At 43.3% G+C, this 18,900-nt stretch overlaps 1 pseudogene; it reads right to left on the minus strand.

The window, feature by feature from the left end:
• Positions 1 to 15,391: 15,391 nt before the first annotated feature.
• LOC119060032 (40S ribosomal protein S7-like) overlaps positions 15,392 to 18,900 on the minus strand; it is a 90,053-nt pseudogene continuing 86,544 nt past the window's right edge.

The following is an 18,900-nucleotide window of genomic DNA, read 5'->3' on the forward strand; positions in this document are numbered from 1 at the left end:
TCACTTGGTCCCCCCGACTGTGGAGCATCATCCAGAGAGAAATCTCCAGCGTGAAACTTCGCGAAGCACCTTTGACATGTTCGATCAGTCACAGCACCTTCTCCACGCACTGCACAGATCTGTTTTGGTGTTTCAGCGGTGCCCCTGCCTTTCTTGAAATAATAAGACATCATATGCTGAAAATGTTCCCTGTTTTCTTCTGTCTTCAATATTAAAATGACTACACAAAAACTCACCAATTTTGATAAGGTTTTTTTAAATGCACGCACACATGACAGCTGTCACAATACAACCTAACGAAATTGCTTCCAATGGGGTGAAAGACAACTAAGTACCACCTAGGGCCTTCTTACAGAAATAAACAAATGAATTTGGCCAACCTAATAAATTCCAGTGTAGCACTCATGTGACATGTATGTACCCTTCTCCCCCAACAGGAGTTCCCCACGATTGGATGTTCAGTGCAGCTAGCTACCAGATTTTATGTTTCCCTATGGAAATACAGGGTCTGGCAGAAGTAACACCTGCTTGAGTGTGCGTGATAGGATAATAATATGGATGTAATCATCTATAGTTTTAATTTGAACATTTCCCCTAAAATGTCATATGGTGTGCTTGAGTGTGATAGTGTTATGTTACAGAATTACATGCTTGCTATTTTGTAATAAAATATTTTATTTGAAAAAAGAGATGCTATTTCTGCTGGACCCTGTGTATAGACATGACTGGGGAGAAGAGGGAAACGTTCAGGAAACTTTCTGCTGTGTCACACAAATGTGAAGCAAGAAGGAAAAAAAGTCATCCAGAAAGAAGTGCTCAACATTTTTTGTCTATTAGAACAGGATGCAAAAATCACAATTACAGATAAAATATGGACTCACAGCCACAGTGATTGAGTGAGTGAAGTTATATTCATTTTCTGTCACTTCTACCTTTTTTTTCCTTCTGCTGGTGACTAATGAACCTCTTTAGAACCATCAGATTTAACACCATTGATTTCTATTAATTTTCCTTTCGGCAAAAGCCATGGTAAAAATATTTCAGCCAGTATCAAAATTCATCTTCTGGGGGGTAGACAGGTGTTGCATTTTATAGAAGATTCAAAACCAGTGAAAGCCTCTGAGTTTCTTGGCACGGTTTTGTGAAACACAAACCCCATTACTCAAGCCAGTGAAGTGATTTACAGCCTAATTCATAGCAGTGTGGCATTGGGTAGGATTGGTAGAAACATGGCTTTTTAAAAAAGACAAACTGGTCATAAATTCTTCCAGAAGGTTTTGTCAGTTTGCAGATTTGCAAATACAGCGATAACCTTTGGCCCTGTCAATGCTGTGCCCTCATAAATTTACACACCTGTAAAATTGGTGTTTGAGTGCGCAGATACACCTGAGAAGTGCATGCTGCTGTTAACCAATGTTACCCCAATAAATTTAATAAAAAAGGAACACTTACGCTGGGTTTATATCATCTTGGGAATCCAGAATTATATCTGATGGGTTAATGTTCACCATTCATTTAACCACTTATTGAGTGATAGCACATGGTGAATAAACCGGACTCAGGGAGTTTACAATTCAGAAGTAGCCGCATTTTGCATTTCTTTAGATTCCTCTTAAATAAAGGATCTATTTGGTTTTTCTGAAATTTTCTGTTTAAGTGTCCCAGAAGAAATCCCCCCCAAATGGAGCTATGCAAGCACAACCAGTAAAAGCAGCTCCTAATTGAGGCTACTGAAAAAAAGGCCTAATGACTGCAGATGCATAGCTCACCTCTCCTGCACACCTCCCCCCACTGCCCCTCCCCAGGCGGCTGCATTCTCTTGAGGTTTAAGAGAACAGATTCCCAGATCCTGTTCTAACTTTTTGCATAGGTGTTTAATTTTCCAAATATTAACTAAATAGGTTCTTTCACATATTAAAATTGCATTTTAATTGGGTTGGATATGTCTTGAATGATTTAAATTTGTTTTTTTTTAATTGGTTTTGGCCCTGGCAGGTGTGGCTCAGGAGACTGAGTACCGGCCTGCAAACCAAAGGTTCGCCAGTTCAATTCCCAGTCAGGTCACATGTCTGGGTTGCAGGCCAGGTCTCGCAGTGGGGGTGGGTGAGAGAGGCAACCACACATTGATGTTTTTCTCCTTCCCCTCTCTCTAAAAATAAATAAATAAAATCTTTAAAAACATTGTTTTTGCCTCTGGAGTAATTCAGTTAGGTATTTGGTTATAAGCTGCATTATATGTTTCTAACATATCAATATTTACAGGCTCCTTGAGTGTTAGAAGTCTGTGTTTTACATTTTTTAGAATATCTCAAACAGCTAGTACTAAAAAGCACAGTACTAGGTATGTGCGTGCGTACAGTGGATACCTTCTCTGGGATTACCTTTTAGTGCAATTAACTAGCTGCAGTGAAGTTCGATACACAGTTTTTGCTTCTGACCAAAATGCATTCCAGGAAACCAGAGCGCCCTGCGCGCCGCCTGCGGTAAAACAGTGCATCTCCGCGGGAAGACAGCGGGAATCGGGGGCTATACTCCTGACTGAGGCTTTGGCATGACCTTCTTGGGGGCAGTCAACGAAACTATGTCATAAAAGCCAAGGCTCAGCAACTACAACTTTGAAAACACGCAACAGTAAAGTTATGCTCCAAGCCTGATAAAACATGCATAAATGCACTGCCGCACCTGCCGCAGCGCTCCACTGTCGCTGATACACGCGTGTACCTACATAGTACCACACAAAATGCATCTTTGTAGTGTCATAAATTCTAGTTGAAATAGAATGCTGAGAAGAAAATTAGAAGAGTCCATAATAATTGCACTTGCCATCTTAGAGTTTGGGAGGATTTTTAGGGCATAACTGGCGTGGGCCAGATTTCTAACATCTGTCCAGGACGGTCTGAAGTGACTCCTCTTTCTCTCTTAGAAAAGTTCCTTAAAGCAACAAGAAGTTTCACAGTTCATCAGAGTTGCTTCAAAGATTGCACGGGGTACTCAGCACTTATTGTTACTAACGCCAATAAGTTACTCAGTAACTTACTGGCATTAATGGTTGTTGCACAGGGAAGTGCTTATTTAAGGATCTCATTTGACCAAAAACATCTCCCCTTCACTGTTGGCTACATCCCCAGTTTACTTACAAGTACTGTTTATTATGAAATATAAGAAAAGCTCCTGGAAAGAAAACACAACAGCCTTTTCCAATTCACTGGAAAACCTTCAGTTTAGAATACTTTCATGTATCTCAAGGAGCTTCAGGGTGAGGCACAGAACAAAATCCCACCCATGTGGGCTTTCCTTCCCCTCAGTCTTGGCACAGGCTAAAGGGCCTTTTGAACCTGGCAATATGGTGAACAAGAAACCCCAAACCCTCTAGTCCTAAAGCACCAGACACACAAATAACATGTAATAAGCTTCATTTAAATGTTTCTTACTCCAAAGGGACAAATAAAGAAAATATAAGTGCAGAGGGGAGGGGGTTGGAGGACTAGGTGAAAAAGGTGGAGGGATTAAGAAGCACAAATTGGTGGTTATGAAATAGTCAAGGAGATGTGAAGTGCAGCACAGGGAATATAATCAATAATACAGTAATAACTATGCTGGTGCCGGGTGGGTGCTGGACATAACGGGGAACACTTTGTAAAGTATACCATGGTCCGGCTGCTATGCTGTACGCCTGAAACTAATACAAAATAATATCAAATGTAAACTGTAATTTAAAAATAAAATAAGAGCTCATTTCATATTCCCCCCCTCAAAAAAACTAAGATATAAGTGGAACTCTGGCAGCAGGGGCACCAGCATCAGACTCAGGAGTAGAAGGGGTTGGATGTTTAATACCTAAGTGAAGGAGGAGGTGGCACTTTTATCAATTTTGGATAAAACACACTCTCCAAGAGTTCCTCCAGGGGTTCCCTAGAGAGTAAGAGGTGGACTGGATAAAAATTCACTCCTTACACAGGCCAGCGATGACAAGCTGATCTGCCATAGATATGTGAGAGTTTGTAACCTCGATCCTCCTCCTCATGAGGAACTGAATCTAAAATTTCTGTTTCATGTTGCTCCAGACTCACCTATGTCAAGAAAGGGTCTTTGTACTAGGAACTCCTCTGCAGTGGCCCGTCCCTGCCCCACATCAGGCAGGACCCCCAACCCCCTGACAACGAGCTCACAATCAAAACCTACAAAGACCCCAAGGAAGCACAGTTAGGAACCATCGGATTTAACAAATAGCAGGGAGACCTTCTCTCCCAGGAACTTTGGAGAGCAGGACAGTCGGACAGAGGCTGTAGAAATAAGAATGTATGAAATGACTAAAGACATTCAAGAAGGAATCAAAGTTAAAAATGACTAAAGGACACAAACTGGAAAGTGTTTGGGGGCGACCATCAGCGGTCTGGAATTCAGGAACTTGGACCCAGACAGAGATGAGGAGTGGGAGCTGCAGGTCTTACAGACCTTGGACGCGATTGGTTTCTCTCCACATACTGCATTTGGTCAGAATCCTTTCCAATGAATGTTATTTTAAGGTAAGAATGGGGTGGAAATGTTTCAGTCCTTGAGGGACAATGTTTGTATGGTTAAGAAGTAGAGCAGAAATCCTCCTGGAATTGGCCAGTGATCGCAAACCCTCATGGGACCACTTCTGCGCATTTGTACAGTTTTGACATTTTAAAAACCAGACTCATTTTTCTTTCATCACTTAAAAAGTTTACTTATATTTGACCACAGTAGAGTAATTTATACTTTAGGATTCTTTCCCTCCCTCCCCCCTCTGGATCGGTTGTGACGTGGTTCCAATCCGTTCACCTGCCTTCCCGAGGGTTTCAGAGGGTAGACGAGGAGGATTCTGTGAGGTAGAATTTCATAGAACAAATGCAGGACTAGAGTTGGGAGAAGCTGGGATCTGCCGCTCACGGTGCCATCATCAGAGACATGTGGTAGCTATCGACATCAACCTCTTTTCTTCTTTGCAAAAATGAAGCTCTGTACCAGACAGGTAACATAAGCAGGTAAAGGAGTAAACAAAATATGTGTGTGGACCACATTCCACTGGTGTGTAATGCCCACCTGACTGGATTACTATTTTAAAAAATAGACTGTTTTTGTTTAGAGAAGTTCAAGCGTCACGTCAAAATGGAGGGGAAGGTACAGAGATTCCTGACATTGCCCCCCCGCCACATGCACAGTCTCCCTGGTTACCAACACCAGGCCAGAGTGGGCCATTTGTTAAAGGTGATAAATCTACACTGATGCATCATTATCACCCCAAGTCCCAGTTCACATTAAGGTTCACCCCTGGTGATGTCGGTTCTATGGGTTTGGACAAATCTACAAGGGCATGTGTCCACCAGGATAGTAGGATTCGGGGTAGTTTTACTGTGCGACACATTCTCTCTGCTCTGTGAGTTCACTCCTCCCTCCCCACCAGCCCCTGGCAACCACAGATCTTTTCACTGTCTTCATAGTTCTGCCTTTTCCCGATGTCAGATCATTGGAATCATACAGCACCTAGCCTTCTCCATGGCCTTTCATGGCTTGAGAGCCTATCCTTATTTATCACTGAATAATATTTCATTGCCTGGATGTACCACAGTTTATTTATCTATTCACCTACTGAGGGTCATCTTGGTTGCTTCCAAAGTTTTGGCAATTATGAATAAAACTGCTACAAACATCTACATGCAGGAGGTTATGTGAACAGAAATTTTTGTTTCCTTTGGGTGGATACGAAAGATCTTGGTCGCTAGATCCCATTTAGTTCTGTAAGAAGCTTCCCAACCGTCTTCCAAAAGGGTGATACCGTGTTGCATCTGCAGCAGCAACGCGTGAGTGTTTCTGATGCTCCATGTCCTGTCGGGGGCATATGGTGTTGTCAGTGTTGTGGCCATTCAGATAGGTGTGTAGTTTTACCTCATTGTTGCTTTAATTTGCATTTCCCTGGTGACATGCGACGTAGACACCTTCTCATATGTCTACTTGTCATCTGCATACCTTCTCTGGTGAGGTGTCTGTGAAGGTCTGCGGCCCATTTTTAAGAATCTAATCACTTTGTTTGTTGTCACGGGTTACTACTTCTCTGTCTGTGTTCCATGGAATTCAGTTCCTTGATGCGTGCATTCCGCATGACAGGTGTGTCCTGTGGGAAAGTGTGTTGGATGGTCGGATGACCTTGGGGAATCGAAAAGTAAGCAGAGCCAAATGGCTTTTCTTTGACACAGTTTCTCAGACCTGGACCACCCAAGTCAGGGACTCGGGGAGCCAGGTGTATCGGACCTCCACGTTCCCCAGAGATGTGAGAGCAGGTAGGAGCACTAGACACAGGCAAACTACTTTTCGTATCTTTCAGTTCCATTGTTCTGCACTTAACCATATGGATACATTTCTATTTGTGTGCTATTTCTGAGTGAATTTAGGTGGATATAAATATAGGTTGTGCCACTCTCCCAAAACTGTGCCTGTATGTACCGGAATATTCCCAGATTTGGAAACTTTCTGTTAAGAATATTAAGTATTCCGTAAGTCCAGCTGTTGTCCTGTTTCCTCCACAAACACTTCTTTAATATTTATGGTTTACATTGGGCTCTCTTCTGTAAACTGCTTTGACCCTTTAGCTCTTTCTATGCAGTTTACTCCCGTACACGTGTTACCTCGTACGGTCTTTATTATTCCACGTCCAATGATCTCATCTCTCAACACAGTTTGCTTCTTTAGGAATGTGCCTTATATTTGAGTGTCCCACATGCAGCTTTTAATTAAAACTGCCAAATATTAATATTTTTCTATCCTAGGCTTGCCTTCCTTCCTCCCTCCCTCCCTCCTTCTCTCCCTCCCTCCGTTCTTCTCACCCTTCCTTCTTCTCCCCTCTCTCCTTCCCACTTTTCCTTCCTTCCTTTTGATTAAATGTATGTTCATTGAAAGCATGGCAGTTCTCTATATTTTCCAAGCGGGTCACGGTAGTGCTAAATTGCATCAGCTGGCTTCGTCTAATAGGCACTGCGAGCTGTTTAAGCACACGAATGCACAGGTGCTCATAAGTGCAAACTTTATAGCACCTTTAAATATGCTTTGTGGCAATCTTTCCAAAGACTTGTAGGTTGTACATCTGCCAAAAAGCAGAGCAGAATGTATTTAATGATGACTAAATGCATTGTATTTTGACAGTGAAATAAACCATTTAAAAATATGATTGCAGCAAGACAGACTTATAAACAGAAGTGCAAATATTTAACATTTCATGGCCTGCCCGTGGAAGGTTTTGTGGTGTTAAATACAAGGATTTCTCAGTATTCCGATTACAATGCAGAGCATCCAAATATTTGTTAAAATCTGTCACGGAGGAAACCCAGGGCTTTCAACCTTCTAGCTAGTAAGAACTGGGAGTTCTGCACAAATGAGTAACCTAGATACAGGAGCAACCAAAGTATCTAAATCAGAAACGATTCACACAATTGGGAAAAACTCTATACATGCTTTTACCAAGGATACTCACTTTTAAAAGAAATGACAAAATGTACTGAATGACAGTTAAGGCAAGTGAATTTCTTGTCCTGACAGGTGTGGCTCAGTGGGTTGGGTATAGTCCTGCAAAGCAAAAGGTTGCTGGTTCAATTCCCTGTCAGAGCACATGCTTCAACTGGGGGTTCCATTCCTAGTCGGGGCATGTACAAGAGGCAGCTGATTGATGTTTCTCTCTCCCATTGATGTTTCTCTTCCTCTCTTGTTCCCTCCTCTCCCTCTCTAAAAATAAATAAATACAATATTTTCAAAAAACAAGTAAATGTCACAAAAGCTGTTAAAAAATAAAGAACTGCAGAATTTTATCCAGAGTGGGATAGAAAGTGCTTTTGAAATTCTCAAAAATGAATTTCAAAAATGAAGGTGAAAATGAAGGTGAACATTGCTCTGATATGATAGAACATACTGTATGTCACATTTAACTTATAGTACAAGCGTTTTCTTAAAAACTCTGAGGTATGGCTGAAATAGTTGTCAGAGAAACTACAGAATTAACGGTCTCATCAGTTGTTACTACCATAGTGTGTTTAAAATAACTGTTCACAATTTTGTGTTGAAGGACAACTTCAAGTGTAATGATGTGCAAGATCATTACAAAAAGCTTCCCCCCAGAAAAGCTTTTCATTATTTTATTGAAAACATGATGTGTTTATCCTGGAGCAAGGCCACTAATTAGGCACTGTAGCTGAAACGAAACAGCACGATGCTGCCTTGCGCAAGGACATCCCTCCATAGTTAAGAGCATGCAAATACCTGAATAAAGCATTAGTTTATCGGCATTGAAGGATTCTGTTTCGCCTGTTAGGATAATTAGGATGTGACCTCAAAGAACCACTTGTGAGCAGCCGGCAATGGAAGTTTCAGTTCGCCCCTCGGGTTGCGTGTGTGTGGTTCTCTACTGTCCTGCTTCCCTGTGAGGGACTCAATTGAATCTACAGCGATGGAGAGGTATGTGGTCAGCTCTTCACTGCAGTAGGCGATCCTGTGAGTTACCTTTGACCTTAGTTTATGTGTGGGTATCACAACAAGAGGACATAGTTAGCAGGGTAGACACCCAGTTTCTTTCCTAACATCACCTCTTGCGGAGTCACATTTGATTTGCAGTTATGACTGCTGAGATCTTATCTTCTGTTATTTTATGTTTTCTGGCACAAAACTTGTACTTCAGTCCTGTAGAGCAGACATGAGGAGCAACTTCCTAGGAGACAAGGTTGTTGCTGACAGTGCTGTGGCTGGTTTGGTTAAACATTAAAGCAAGGTCATTGTCAAAGTGGTGACGGGACCATGCCACCTTCACAGTTTGGGTGAGTCTCCAAAGAAATGGTGATGTACCAAAGAAAGTGAGGGATAAAGAGATGGAGGGGCCATTAGAGGCGTCTTCCTGGGCAAGACGCCTGGACAAGGCGTCTTCCTTGGACCCGTAAGGGTCCAAGACTTACCGGTCACTTGGACAGGGAAATCTGCTGTGGCTGAGCCACCTCGAAAACCACACACTCCAGACACTCAGTGCTCATAACAGAAGAAGCTTGAGATGGGGCTTGGGTGGTAGTGGGGGGAAGAGAGAAAGAGAGAGAGACTGGTATTCATCAGCTGTGTTACAAGGATTTATCACATTCATTTATATATAACATTTCATAAAAATATTCTAGGGACAGAACTAGCAAAAGAGGGTCTCTCCCTCTCTCACACACACAGAGTTTTGTAAAATATAAAATAGCCTGCATATGTGAAGTATGATTAATGACTTACTTTCCACCCTCCCTCCCCCGCATATTTCTCCTGCCTTCCTGATCTTTTTAAAGCTGGTGAGACTGAGACACGCCCCCTCGCCCCGCTCACAGCCCCACCCCCGCCAGCCTTGCCCCTCTCCTCACCCAGGGTCAATGATCTAATTTCACTTTCCCAGCAACTCTCCATTTAGCTGCGCTCCCCCAACTGAGTCTGTGTCCCAGCCAGTCCTGAGGCTTCTACGGGTTTCTGTGTGACTCCTTACTACCAAGCTGGCCTAGGAGAGAGGACAGCAGGACATGGGCCTCATGTCGCACCACTAGTCCTTGCGTAGCCCCCACATTGGCACCTTCTGCCTGAGCTGACCCTGTCAAAGGCCTGGCCTTGACTCTAGTTGGTGCTCTGTTGTGAAGCACAGACCCTCCCCCTGCCCTGTGCTTTTCAGATGGGAGTCATGCCCTGACCCCAGTCTTGGGATGGCAGCCCTGACACCTCATCTTGCAAGGCCTGGCTCCTAGGAAGGGAGAACATTCATGGCCCTGGGCTGGTGCCGTGATGGGCCCCCGAGGTCCCCCTCTTGGAGGGAAAGGCTGATGATTCCAACTGTGGGGAGTGCTCCTGGCAGAAAACCCTTAGCTGTCAGCCCCCCGGGGGACTCCTGGCCCTAGGTAGGGTCAAAACCACTGACCACCTTGCAGGCCTATCTCCTCGGCTCAGACTCCCAGGGACTCCAGCCTGCCCCACACCCCTCAACCTGGGTCTCCAGAGCTTCTGAAAGGACAACCTCTGCTTACCTGGTTTTACATCTTCAGCATCACCTGGAATCTCTTACGGGGCTCTGCTGCCCTCCTTCCAACCATTTCTTCAAATGGTTCTGCAGCTTTAAATATGGGGAAGAAGGTACACTTATTAAGCTTTCATACATAAGCTTAAGGAAGGTTTCCTTCTGCTGAGATGAGAAATTCTATTTCTCTGCCTGAGAGACCTTGATGCTGTATTATAGCTATTTTCCCTGTTGTTATTTCTGGCAGGCTTTCTTCCAGTTACGCTAGAACCCATTCTGGAGGGACTAGATGATTCACTTCTGTTGACTTTTAACTGCTCCTGCCTTAGCCTGGCCGCTCTGGTTAACAAGCATTCTCAAGGTTAGGACATATAAAATAAAATACCATAGGGAGAGAGGGAATAAAATAGATTGTATAACAGCAGAACGGCACTAACCACAGTTATGAGCATCTTTTATAGAAGTGCCAGTCAACAGAGATTTGGAGGTGCTGAGGTATCACTGCAACCTTCTGCAATGCCACATGGACAGGAATGTGTGCCACACCGATATTCTTGTCTCTGTGTTTAACTTGGGCCAGGAAATGCAGAGAAATTGGTTAACTGGATAAATAGTTCCAGTTTTACTACAGGCTTTGTGGGTCCTGATATGCCCTTTGCCACTTTAGATGTCTGTTGTCACTTTGATAAAAACAGAAAATTGGTTGAGTGTTGCTATGGATTGAATGTTTGTACCCTTCCCACGCCCCACCAATTTATATGTGATGGTATTGGAAGGGGTCTTTTGGGGGTGATCAGGTCATGAGGATGGAACCCTCATGAACAGGATTAGTGTCCTGATAGAAGAGACCTGGGAGATCTTCCCCACTTCCATCACGTGAGGACACTGTAAAAAGTCGCATTCTGTGACCTGGAGATGGCTTTCCCCAGAACCCCACTGTCCTGGCAGCATGGTCTGGGCTTCCAGCCCCCAGAACTGTGAGTAATAAATTCCTGTTGTTTCTAAGCCACTCAATCTATGGTATTTTATTACAGCAGCCTGAACAGACTGAGGCAGGTGTCAGGCTCCACGTCTGCCATTCCTCATAAAGTTTGCACCATCAGAGAAATCCTGCTAGGATCCTTAAGGTCTGGTGGTTCCGGCGAGGGGCCTCCCACATCCTTACCTCCCACGCGTCAGCTGATTCTCGGGATTCATGGCTCGCCTCTTTGCTGGCACCTCCCCTGAATGGTGGATAAGACCACCTACTTATTCACAGCGTTTCCCCTTGGGATGCTTGTGTTTATTTGTTCTGCTGTAAAATGTTGTTTTCAACTCCCAAGAAGGAAGAGTAAAACAAGAAAATAAAACCTCACTATTTTTTAGTGGGGGTTGTTCGCATTACAACCACAGATGGTTTGTGCAGTTAGATGCTTTGCTGTAGATCTCAGCTCCAGCCCTGCACAAATACAGGCCAGTTACTGATATCCCAGTATCTCAGTTCTCTCTTTAGAAAAATGGGGGCATATACTGAATATCAATTGCAATTGAAAAATAAAACTATTTTTTTAAAGATTAAAAAATGGGGACAATAATTAGTAGCTACCTTATAGGGTTGCTATAAATTTTAAATGTGTGTAGAGCCTGGTGCTTGGCACATAGTAGGGCTCAATGAATATAGATTTTAAATTTTATTATTTGATCTGTGATACCATGACCATCACATAAAATTATGAGAAGCTGGGTGATTACTGTTATAGAGGATAATTACAGAGAAAATAATACTTAGACTTAAAGGCACCATTTAGCCTTAGACACTAGCTAATCACTTCCCTTGTCTTATGTCAGCGCTGTGACCACAGGAGGAAGAAAGGCCTGGGGTTGCCTTTAGCATAAAGGATATGCTAGAGGAAGACTAACAAATGAATAGATGACAATTTATAAGTTCAAAATTCAGTACTCAGCAAAAATAGAATGGTACAGATTTCTCACATACTCTACACTCTGAGGAGGGAAAAAATAACTCCGAGAAGGAAAAGGATGAAATAGCGTAGGAGTGTCTCAAAGTGGCCTGGGAAAGAGGCCTAGGAAAGTGGTTGCTCCTTTAAAGTTCGATTGAAATGAATCTATTCTATACCCAAGAAAGGAAGACAGGGTTTGCAGTGTATGTTTAATTTTTTGCTAAAAATATGTAGCTAAGAGAAAGCCAAGGGAATATTTTCGTGGAAGAGATGCCAACTTTGCTGTTGTTTCTGTGTGGGTGGCAAGTGCTGTGTTGTTATTCCTGCCAGTCAATAACCAAACTTCAGAGTCTTGACAGACGTTCCCATTCGATGATTATAACCTTATCTCTGGTCTTCAGGGAGGTCAATGTTGAAAGCAGCAGGATCTCTACGTAGAAATGATACTTTCTCCAGTTGAGGTGTGTATTTCCCTGATGGACAATCATGAAGTGACTTCCAATGTTCTACCAACACTTTGTCCCACTCCTCTCGCCGGTCACATTTGAATACAAACCAGGCCACTGGACACACCCACCTGTGGTGTGTGTGGCGGGGGCGGGTGATCAGAGCACAGGCTCAGAATCAGATACACTGGAATTGGACTTCCGCTACCACCTTGCATTCCATGACTCGGTTTCCCCCTTCGTCAAATAGGAGTAATAATAATACCTATCTCATGGGGCTTTTGTGAGAATCAATGAGGTCTTGTATGGGGTACGTGTTTGTTCATCAGAGAGGTGGTGTAAGTCATGGTTAAGGCTCTGAAGATTTTAGTTGCCTGAATCTGAGTCCCATCCCCATCCCTTCACAGTTATATGATATTAAAGACATTGGGGTTTGGGGCTTCATCTACAAAATGGGGGTGTTCACCTAAAAATAAGAGACCAAAGTTAGGCAACAGGTACTTATTTGGGGCCAAAAAGAACAGCTATTTGGGAAGCACTGACTCAGGCACTACCCCCAACGGTGTTCTGAGTAGGAGGCCAAGGAGGGGGATTCACTAGACAGGGAAGGGGAATGACTGCGTCAGAGAAGGAAGGGCATCGTTATTGGTGCAGATGAGCTAACACAGTGACGCTGACTCTAAAGAATATTTTGAATATTCCGTCTGATATGATAGTCTTAATATCTGTTTTCTTATCTTTGCAAATAGTCCTTTAGGACATAATGTTGCTTTAGACTCAGTCCAAGGTTATTTTACTCTGTTTTAATATTCCAAAGATTTGAGGCATAAAACACACAAGGCAGTTCCTCTGGAATAGCAACCCCCAGTCCAAATTTTAAAGTGGTTTCATTTATATTGTATAGTTTTTTATGAGGTTAATGATAATTGATATCCTTTTAGGCTGAGCTGAGAAGATTAAACAAAATACAACATAATAACAACTAACATGCTTGGATATTATTGATTAGTAACATTTCTTTTTGGTCTTTTCTATTGAGAAGTCCATATTTCTTTAATCTTTTATCATGAGGATTATCTTTAATCCTTTAATATTTTCTAGTGTTTCATCCTTCTGAACTCATGTAGTAGTGTTTTGTACCTCTCTTACAGAACTTATCCCACTTATCTCATGGTATAGGTAGTTTTATGTGTCATCTTGGCTGGACAGTAGTACCCAGTCAATCAGTCAAACACAAATCTGCTGTTGAATGAAGGTATTTGTACATGTGGCTAACATCTATGATTGGTTGACTTTACGTAAGGGCTATTTACTACCCTGGTAATGTGGGTGGACCTCACCCAGTCAGTTGAAGGCCTTTAAAGGAAAAAAATGGGGTTTTTCAGAAAGAAGAAATCCTGCTTCAAGACTACATCATCAACTTCCTCCTGTGTTTCCGACCTGCCAGCCTGCCCTGTGCACAGACTTGGCAGGCCCCAGGCCACATCTTACAATAAATCATGCATTTCTCTGCGTCTCTCTCATATATTTACAGAACCAGTAAGAGGAGAACCTACTGGTTCTGTTTCTCTGGAGAACCTTGACAAACATATCCTGCTCCATGCCCACCTTTTTTTTCTTTGGATGAGAATGTTAGTTGTAGGCGTCGCCCTGGGTAACCTGCTGCTGGGGGGTGGGGGCAGCGTGTGGGTCTCTGTAACCACTCCACTAGAGCGCAGGACTGTGTCTGCTCCATGGTGGGTCCAAGTCCCAACTTGCCTGCCCCCTGCTCAGCCCTTTACATTTGAGTCTGTACAATATTTTTTAAAATTTAAAAAATTAATTGCCAATGTTTTAGAAAAGAATATCTCTCATAAAAATTTGGGGATCCCACTTCTCTTGAAAAATCAGTAAATTCAAAAACACAAAGCTCATGTTCCTTAATGGACACAAGTGTGTGGAGCTTCATGGGAGCCATCGGCCCAGACAGGGCTGCTCCTCAGTCCACCTGACTATGGACCTCTGTGTTTGCCAACCCTTGACGTTTGTATGTGTTTGTTAAGCAAAGAAGGAAGAGTGGATGGGGGCCCCTTTAAATTTGTAGTATTTTTATTAGAATATCCAGTGTAATGTTTAAAGTGGTAGTGTTTCAACTATTTCCAGGATTCATACGATTATCTATCATCTATTTAAGTTAAATAATCTACTTATGTATAACAAGATTTTAATTAAATAACATAAATTTTTATGCTACCTGGATTCCAGAGCATGGAAATAAATTCCAGAATGTTCGACTGGGGATAAGAGCTTGCCCCCAGCGACAACCCGCAATGACAGGTTGGGACAGTGGCTTGGCTCACGTCTTCTGGACGAATCCAAGTCCTTGCCTGAAATGAACTGTTCATGGAAAACATGGGTACATGTTTATGGTGTCAAGTAGATTTAAATTTACTGAAAAAAAACAAAACAAAACAAAACTTGGGAGTACTTTGAGTTCAATTCCCTTTAAAATGGTCATTTCTCATCTTCAGTTTGTTTTCAGCTTCTGTCTTATTTGCCTTGCTTCACGGTGCTTAAGGAAATTGTTCTGAAGCTTCTCCTGATTCGTTTCAAATTAGATCTAGACTGAATTAACCTCCCAAAACAGAACCACTATGGTCTGGCTTCTGTGAAATGATTTAATACCGAGTGAAGTTATGTTTTCTGAAACTAGAAATTTCAGACTCTTCATTAAAACACGTAGCTGCTACCATTTCAGGCCTGTGTGCATGTAGTGTGGGCAATTTAAAGACAAGAATGAGCTTGCATCATCATCATCATCAACAACAACAACAGAAGAAGAAAGATGCTGTTAGATGTCTACCAACATCTGTGAAGGGTGAGCCAGCAGGAGATGGAGGGCAGAGCTGTGGATTCAGTGACAGAGGAGCTGGGACCATCTTTAAACAACTTGGGCAATGCTTTCTTTTTGAAAGAACATTTAATTTAGTCATTTTTGTTTACAACTGAAACTCTGGGAATTCAAAATTGATATCCTTGCCTTCTACAATGGACACCAGGAAAGGTTTCAACCATGTGCTCCATGTCGTTCTGCTGGCCTTTATCCAAATGGACCCTTATGAGCCACTGTCCCTCAGTTTCACGGGGATTCTCTTAACCACAATTCACTAGGGAAAACCACATCCCCCAGGGTCATATCATGGACCGTTGTCAGAGTGCAGCTTCCGGGATGCTTGTGCTTATTCTTTGTACAGCGTTTCCAACCTGGCTAAGCCAGAATTCTCCTCTGAGCAATAAAGACAATGTGCTTCCCACCAAACTTCTTCTCCAACTCGCATATCAGCTGGACTTTGATTTTTTGGAAAGACTTCAGTTAAGGAACAGGAACAAAGATTATAATAGCTTTTCTACTGCCACCAATTTTAATTTCCTGAGCCGCTGTGATATTCAGTTCCCATAGCTGGGCCTTAAGGCCTGAGTTCATCTCCAGCAGAGTCTCAGAGATGTTGTACTTGAATTTGTCTTGCTTCTTACCTGCCTTCACGATCTTGGTGCTCGGTGGGGGCGACTTTCCTCGCAAGTCCTCCCAGCTGCCATGGATGAGAGTAATCGTGACTGAGATATGATGTGATCTGCTTGGGGAGGAGAGGTGGTCATTTTCCCAGAGGAAAAAGGCCGTGAGCAGTGGCCAGTTTCTCAGGGGAAAAAGGCCTTGAGCCCCCTCCTCCAGGACCTTTTATTGGGTTGTAATACACAGGAATACAGGGCAGCAAGGATCAAACAGTAGATAACATTTCAAAGAAATCTGAGGGCTTACAATGAGTCAGTCTGTCAGGAATAGAGTTTTAGGGTTTCCTGCTGGAACCCTTAACATAGGAATGAAAGCACTCTTAGCAGAGCAGATTTCACAGGTTTATCAGGAAGTCTCTGTGGTGCCAGATTTTTCCCCAGGACACACTCTAGCTCTGGCCAGGCAAGGAGCTGCACCTCTCCCCATCAGGTATTCAGGCTTAAGGGGATTAGAGCCAGGAAGCGCTTCTCCCGGAGAACATGGGGACTTGGGCTATGTCAAAGCCAAGGGGGGGGGACAAGAGTCCATTGCTCCCTCTTTGTTGCAGCCCCCTGAGTCCTTCCATGAAGGCCTCCCAAGTGATTGAGTCTGGTTTAGGTTGCCCCCCGCTGTGAGGGGTCTTACCCATCATTGACTTCCAACCAAGCTTTGGTGGCAGGGAGAGGAAACTGAGGCAGCATTTGCTACCAGAGACAAGCTTGTCTCCTGTGGCTTGCATTCCAAAGGTTGTCGCTCACCCTTAGCCACAAGGGGTAGAGATACAATTCCTAGAACCAGGCAGAGCAGTCTACAACAGTGCTCAAACTGAACATGGCCCTCTCCTTGATGAACACTGGGCCTTGGAAGAAGCCTAGGTCTCACTAGAGCTTGTCAAATTCCTCAAGTTGAGCAACTCTTAATCAAGGCACATTGGGCTCATTCCCAGGTGTCTCTTCACCTCATCTCTTTGGCATCTGTAGGATAGGATGGCAGAGGAAGAAGTGGGGTCAACAAGGCAGGAGCCAGCAAAGGACCACAAAGGAGCTTTACTGACCATCTTGGGAGATGTGTAGATCTATGCAATGGTGGTACCAATTTTAATTATTAGGTAATAGGATTAATAGGCTTGTTTAGGAAGAAACTATAGTTAGTTGTCACTGGCTATATCCCTGTCCCCTCAGCAATACCATTTTAGCTAGAAGACATGCTATCTTCTAGTACTGGTATCTTTGCTGCAGGTTTTCTCAGTGTGGTCTGCCCAGCAGAACGGAAAGCTTGGCATTAATACAATACATACAACCCTCCCAGAAGCCCTCATAGAAAATGGTGTGTAGATATCCTGGCGCTCTCACCATGGTGGAAGAAGGTATCTCTGAGGCACAAGTTCTGTCCTGTCCCTTAAAGTTCCCCAGAAGAATCAACCTCCAGTTGCCCACAGTGGTAATGGGCTTGAGAAAACACCCTTTACTGGCCTCCTTCTCTCCCCAGCTTCACTTCTCTACTCTCTGACCAGTGTTGTGGGATCCCCTCGCTAGCAGATTGCTTGCAGTTGAATCCTTGTCTCAGGGTCATCTTCAGGGGAATTCAGACAAGAACAGCATCTATTTTCCAAAAGTGTCTCCTTTATTTGTTGTCTGTGGAATAATATTGTGAATGCCTGAGGTGCCATATCAGTATTCATCCATTAATTCATTGACTCGTTTTCAAAACAATATTGATGGGCCATATTGCTGGGCTAAATGCTGGAAAGACAGTAGTGAACACACATAGGTCTTGTTCCCTAGAGCAGCCTGTCCCATAGAAATATAAAGTGAGCCAAATTGTGTGTAATTTAAATTTCCTAGTAGCTACATTGGCAGTGGGGGAAGGGAAAGAAAGGAACCCAATGTAGCCAAACTACTATGGTTTAAATGTGCACTAAATCTTTGAAATCCTGTGTTCATTTTACATTTGCAGCACCTCTCAGTTAAAACTAGCCATAGTTCAAGTGCTCAATAGCCCCATGTGGGCCCAGCCCCTGAAACTTAGTCTCATGGGCACGAGAAAGGAGCAGGTCACCTATGAGGCGATCACACAAGAGGAGATTGGTCACTTACACTGGTGTTTCTCCAACTTGGTGTGTATGGGAATTGCCTAGAGAACTAATAAAGAATACGGAATCCAGGGCTCACGGAAGTAGGAGAGAGAGCCTGGGACTGTGTGTATGTGTCCTTGCCAAGTTCCCCAGGTGATTCTGATACCCAGCAAAGTTTGATAACCCTGCCCTCCCTCACCCCAAACTTAATCTTCTCACTCCCAGTTTATGGAAGTGTAGGGGAGAAAAAAAAAATCTTCCCATCACCCCTCTAGGTTCTTGGCTGAGTCCTCCTATAATAAAAGAGACTGACAGGAGAAAGCCATAAATTGAGTAACATGTACCTCCTGGGTTCATGGGAAATACCCAGGAAAACTGAGTAACTCTCCCCGAAATGGCTTGAGTCATCACCTTAAATACTATCTTCAGCAAAAGACAAAAGAAAAATGTTGGGGCGGGGAGGCCAATTATGGGAGGTAACCAGGCCAAGCACAGCCAACAAGGTTAAAGTTGATGCAGATTTAAATGGTGCTTTCTCCAAGCAAAATATAACTAAAGACACTGAAATAGAAAACAGGCAGACAGTGACCAGAGGGGAGAGGGTAGGGAACTTCAGGGGAAAAAGGGGAAGGATTTGCAGGGACAAGTATAAAGGACACATGGACAACAACTAAGGGGTGTGGAAATGGGAGGGAGGTGGAGAGCACTGGGGGGTAGGCTGGGATGGGAGTAAAAGACAAAATTGTACTTGAACAACAATTATATAAAAAATGGTGCTTTCTCCACTGATGTGAGTTTTTGGAGATTTAGAGTCTTCCTACTCTTTCTGGTATGGAGAAGGATATTTTTTTCTCACTGCTGACAGCCCAAAGTCTCCTAGAAAT

This window comes from Artibeus jamaicensis, unplaced genomic scaffold (genome assembly GCF_021234435.1).
Source record: "Artibeus jamaicensis isolate MK-2021 breed Jamaican fruit bat unplaced genomic scaffold, CSHL_Jam_final scaffold_1964, whole genome shotgun sequence".
Classification (NCBI taxonomy): domain Eukaryota; kingdom Metazoa; phylum Chordata; class Mammalia; order Chiroptera; family Phyllostomidae; genus Artibeus; species Artibeus jamaicensis.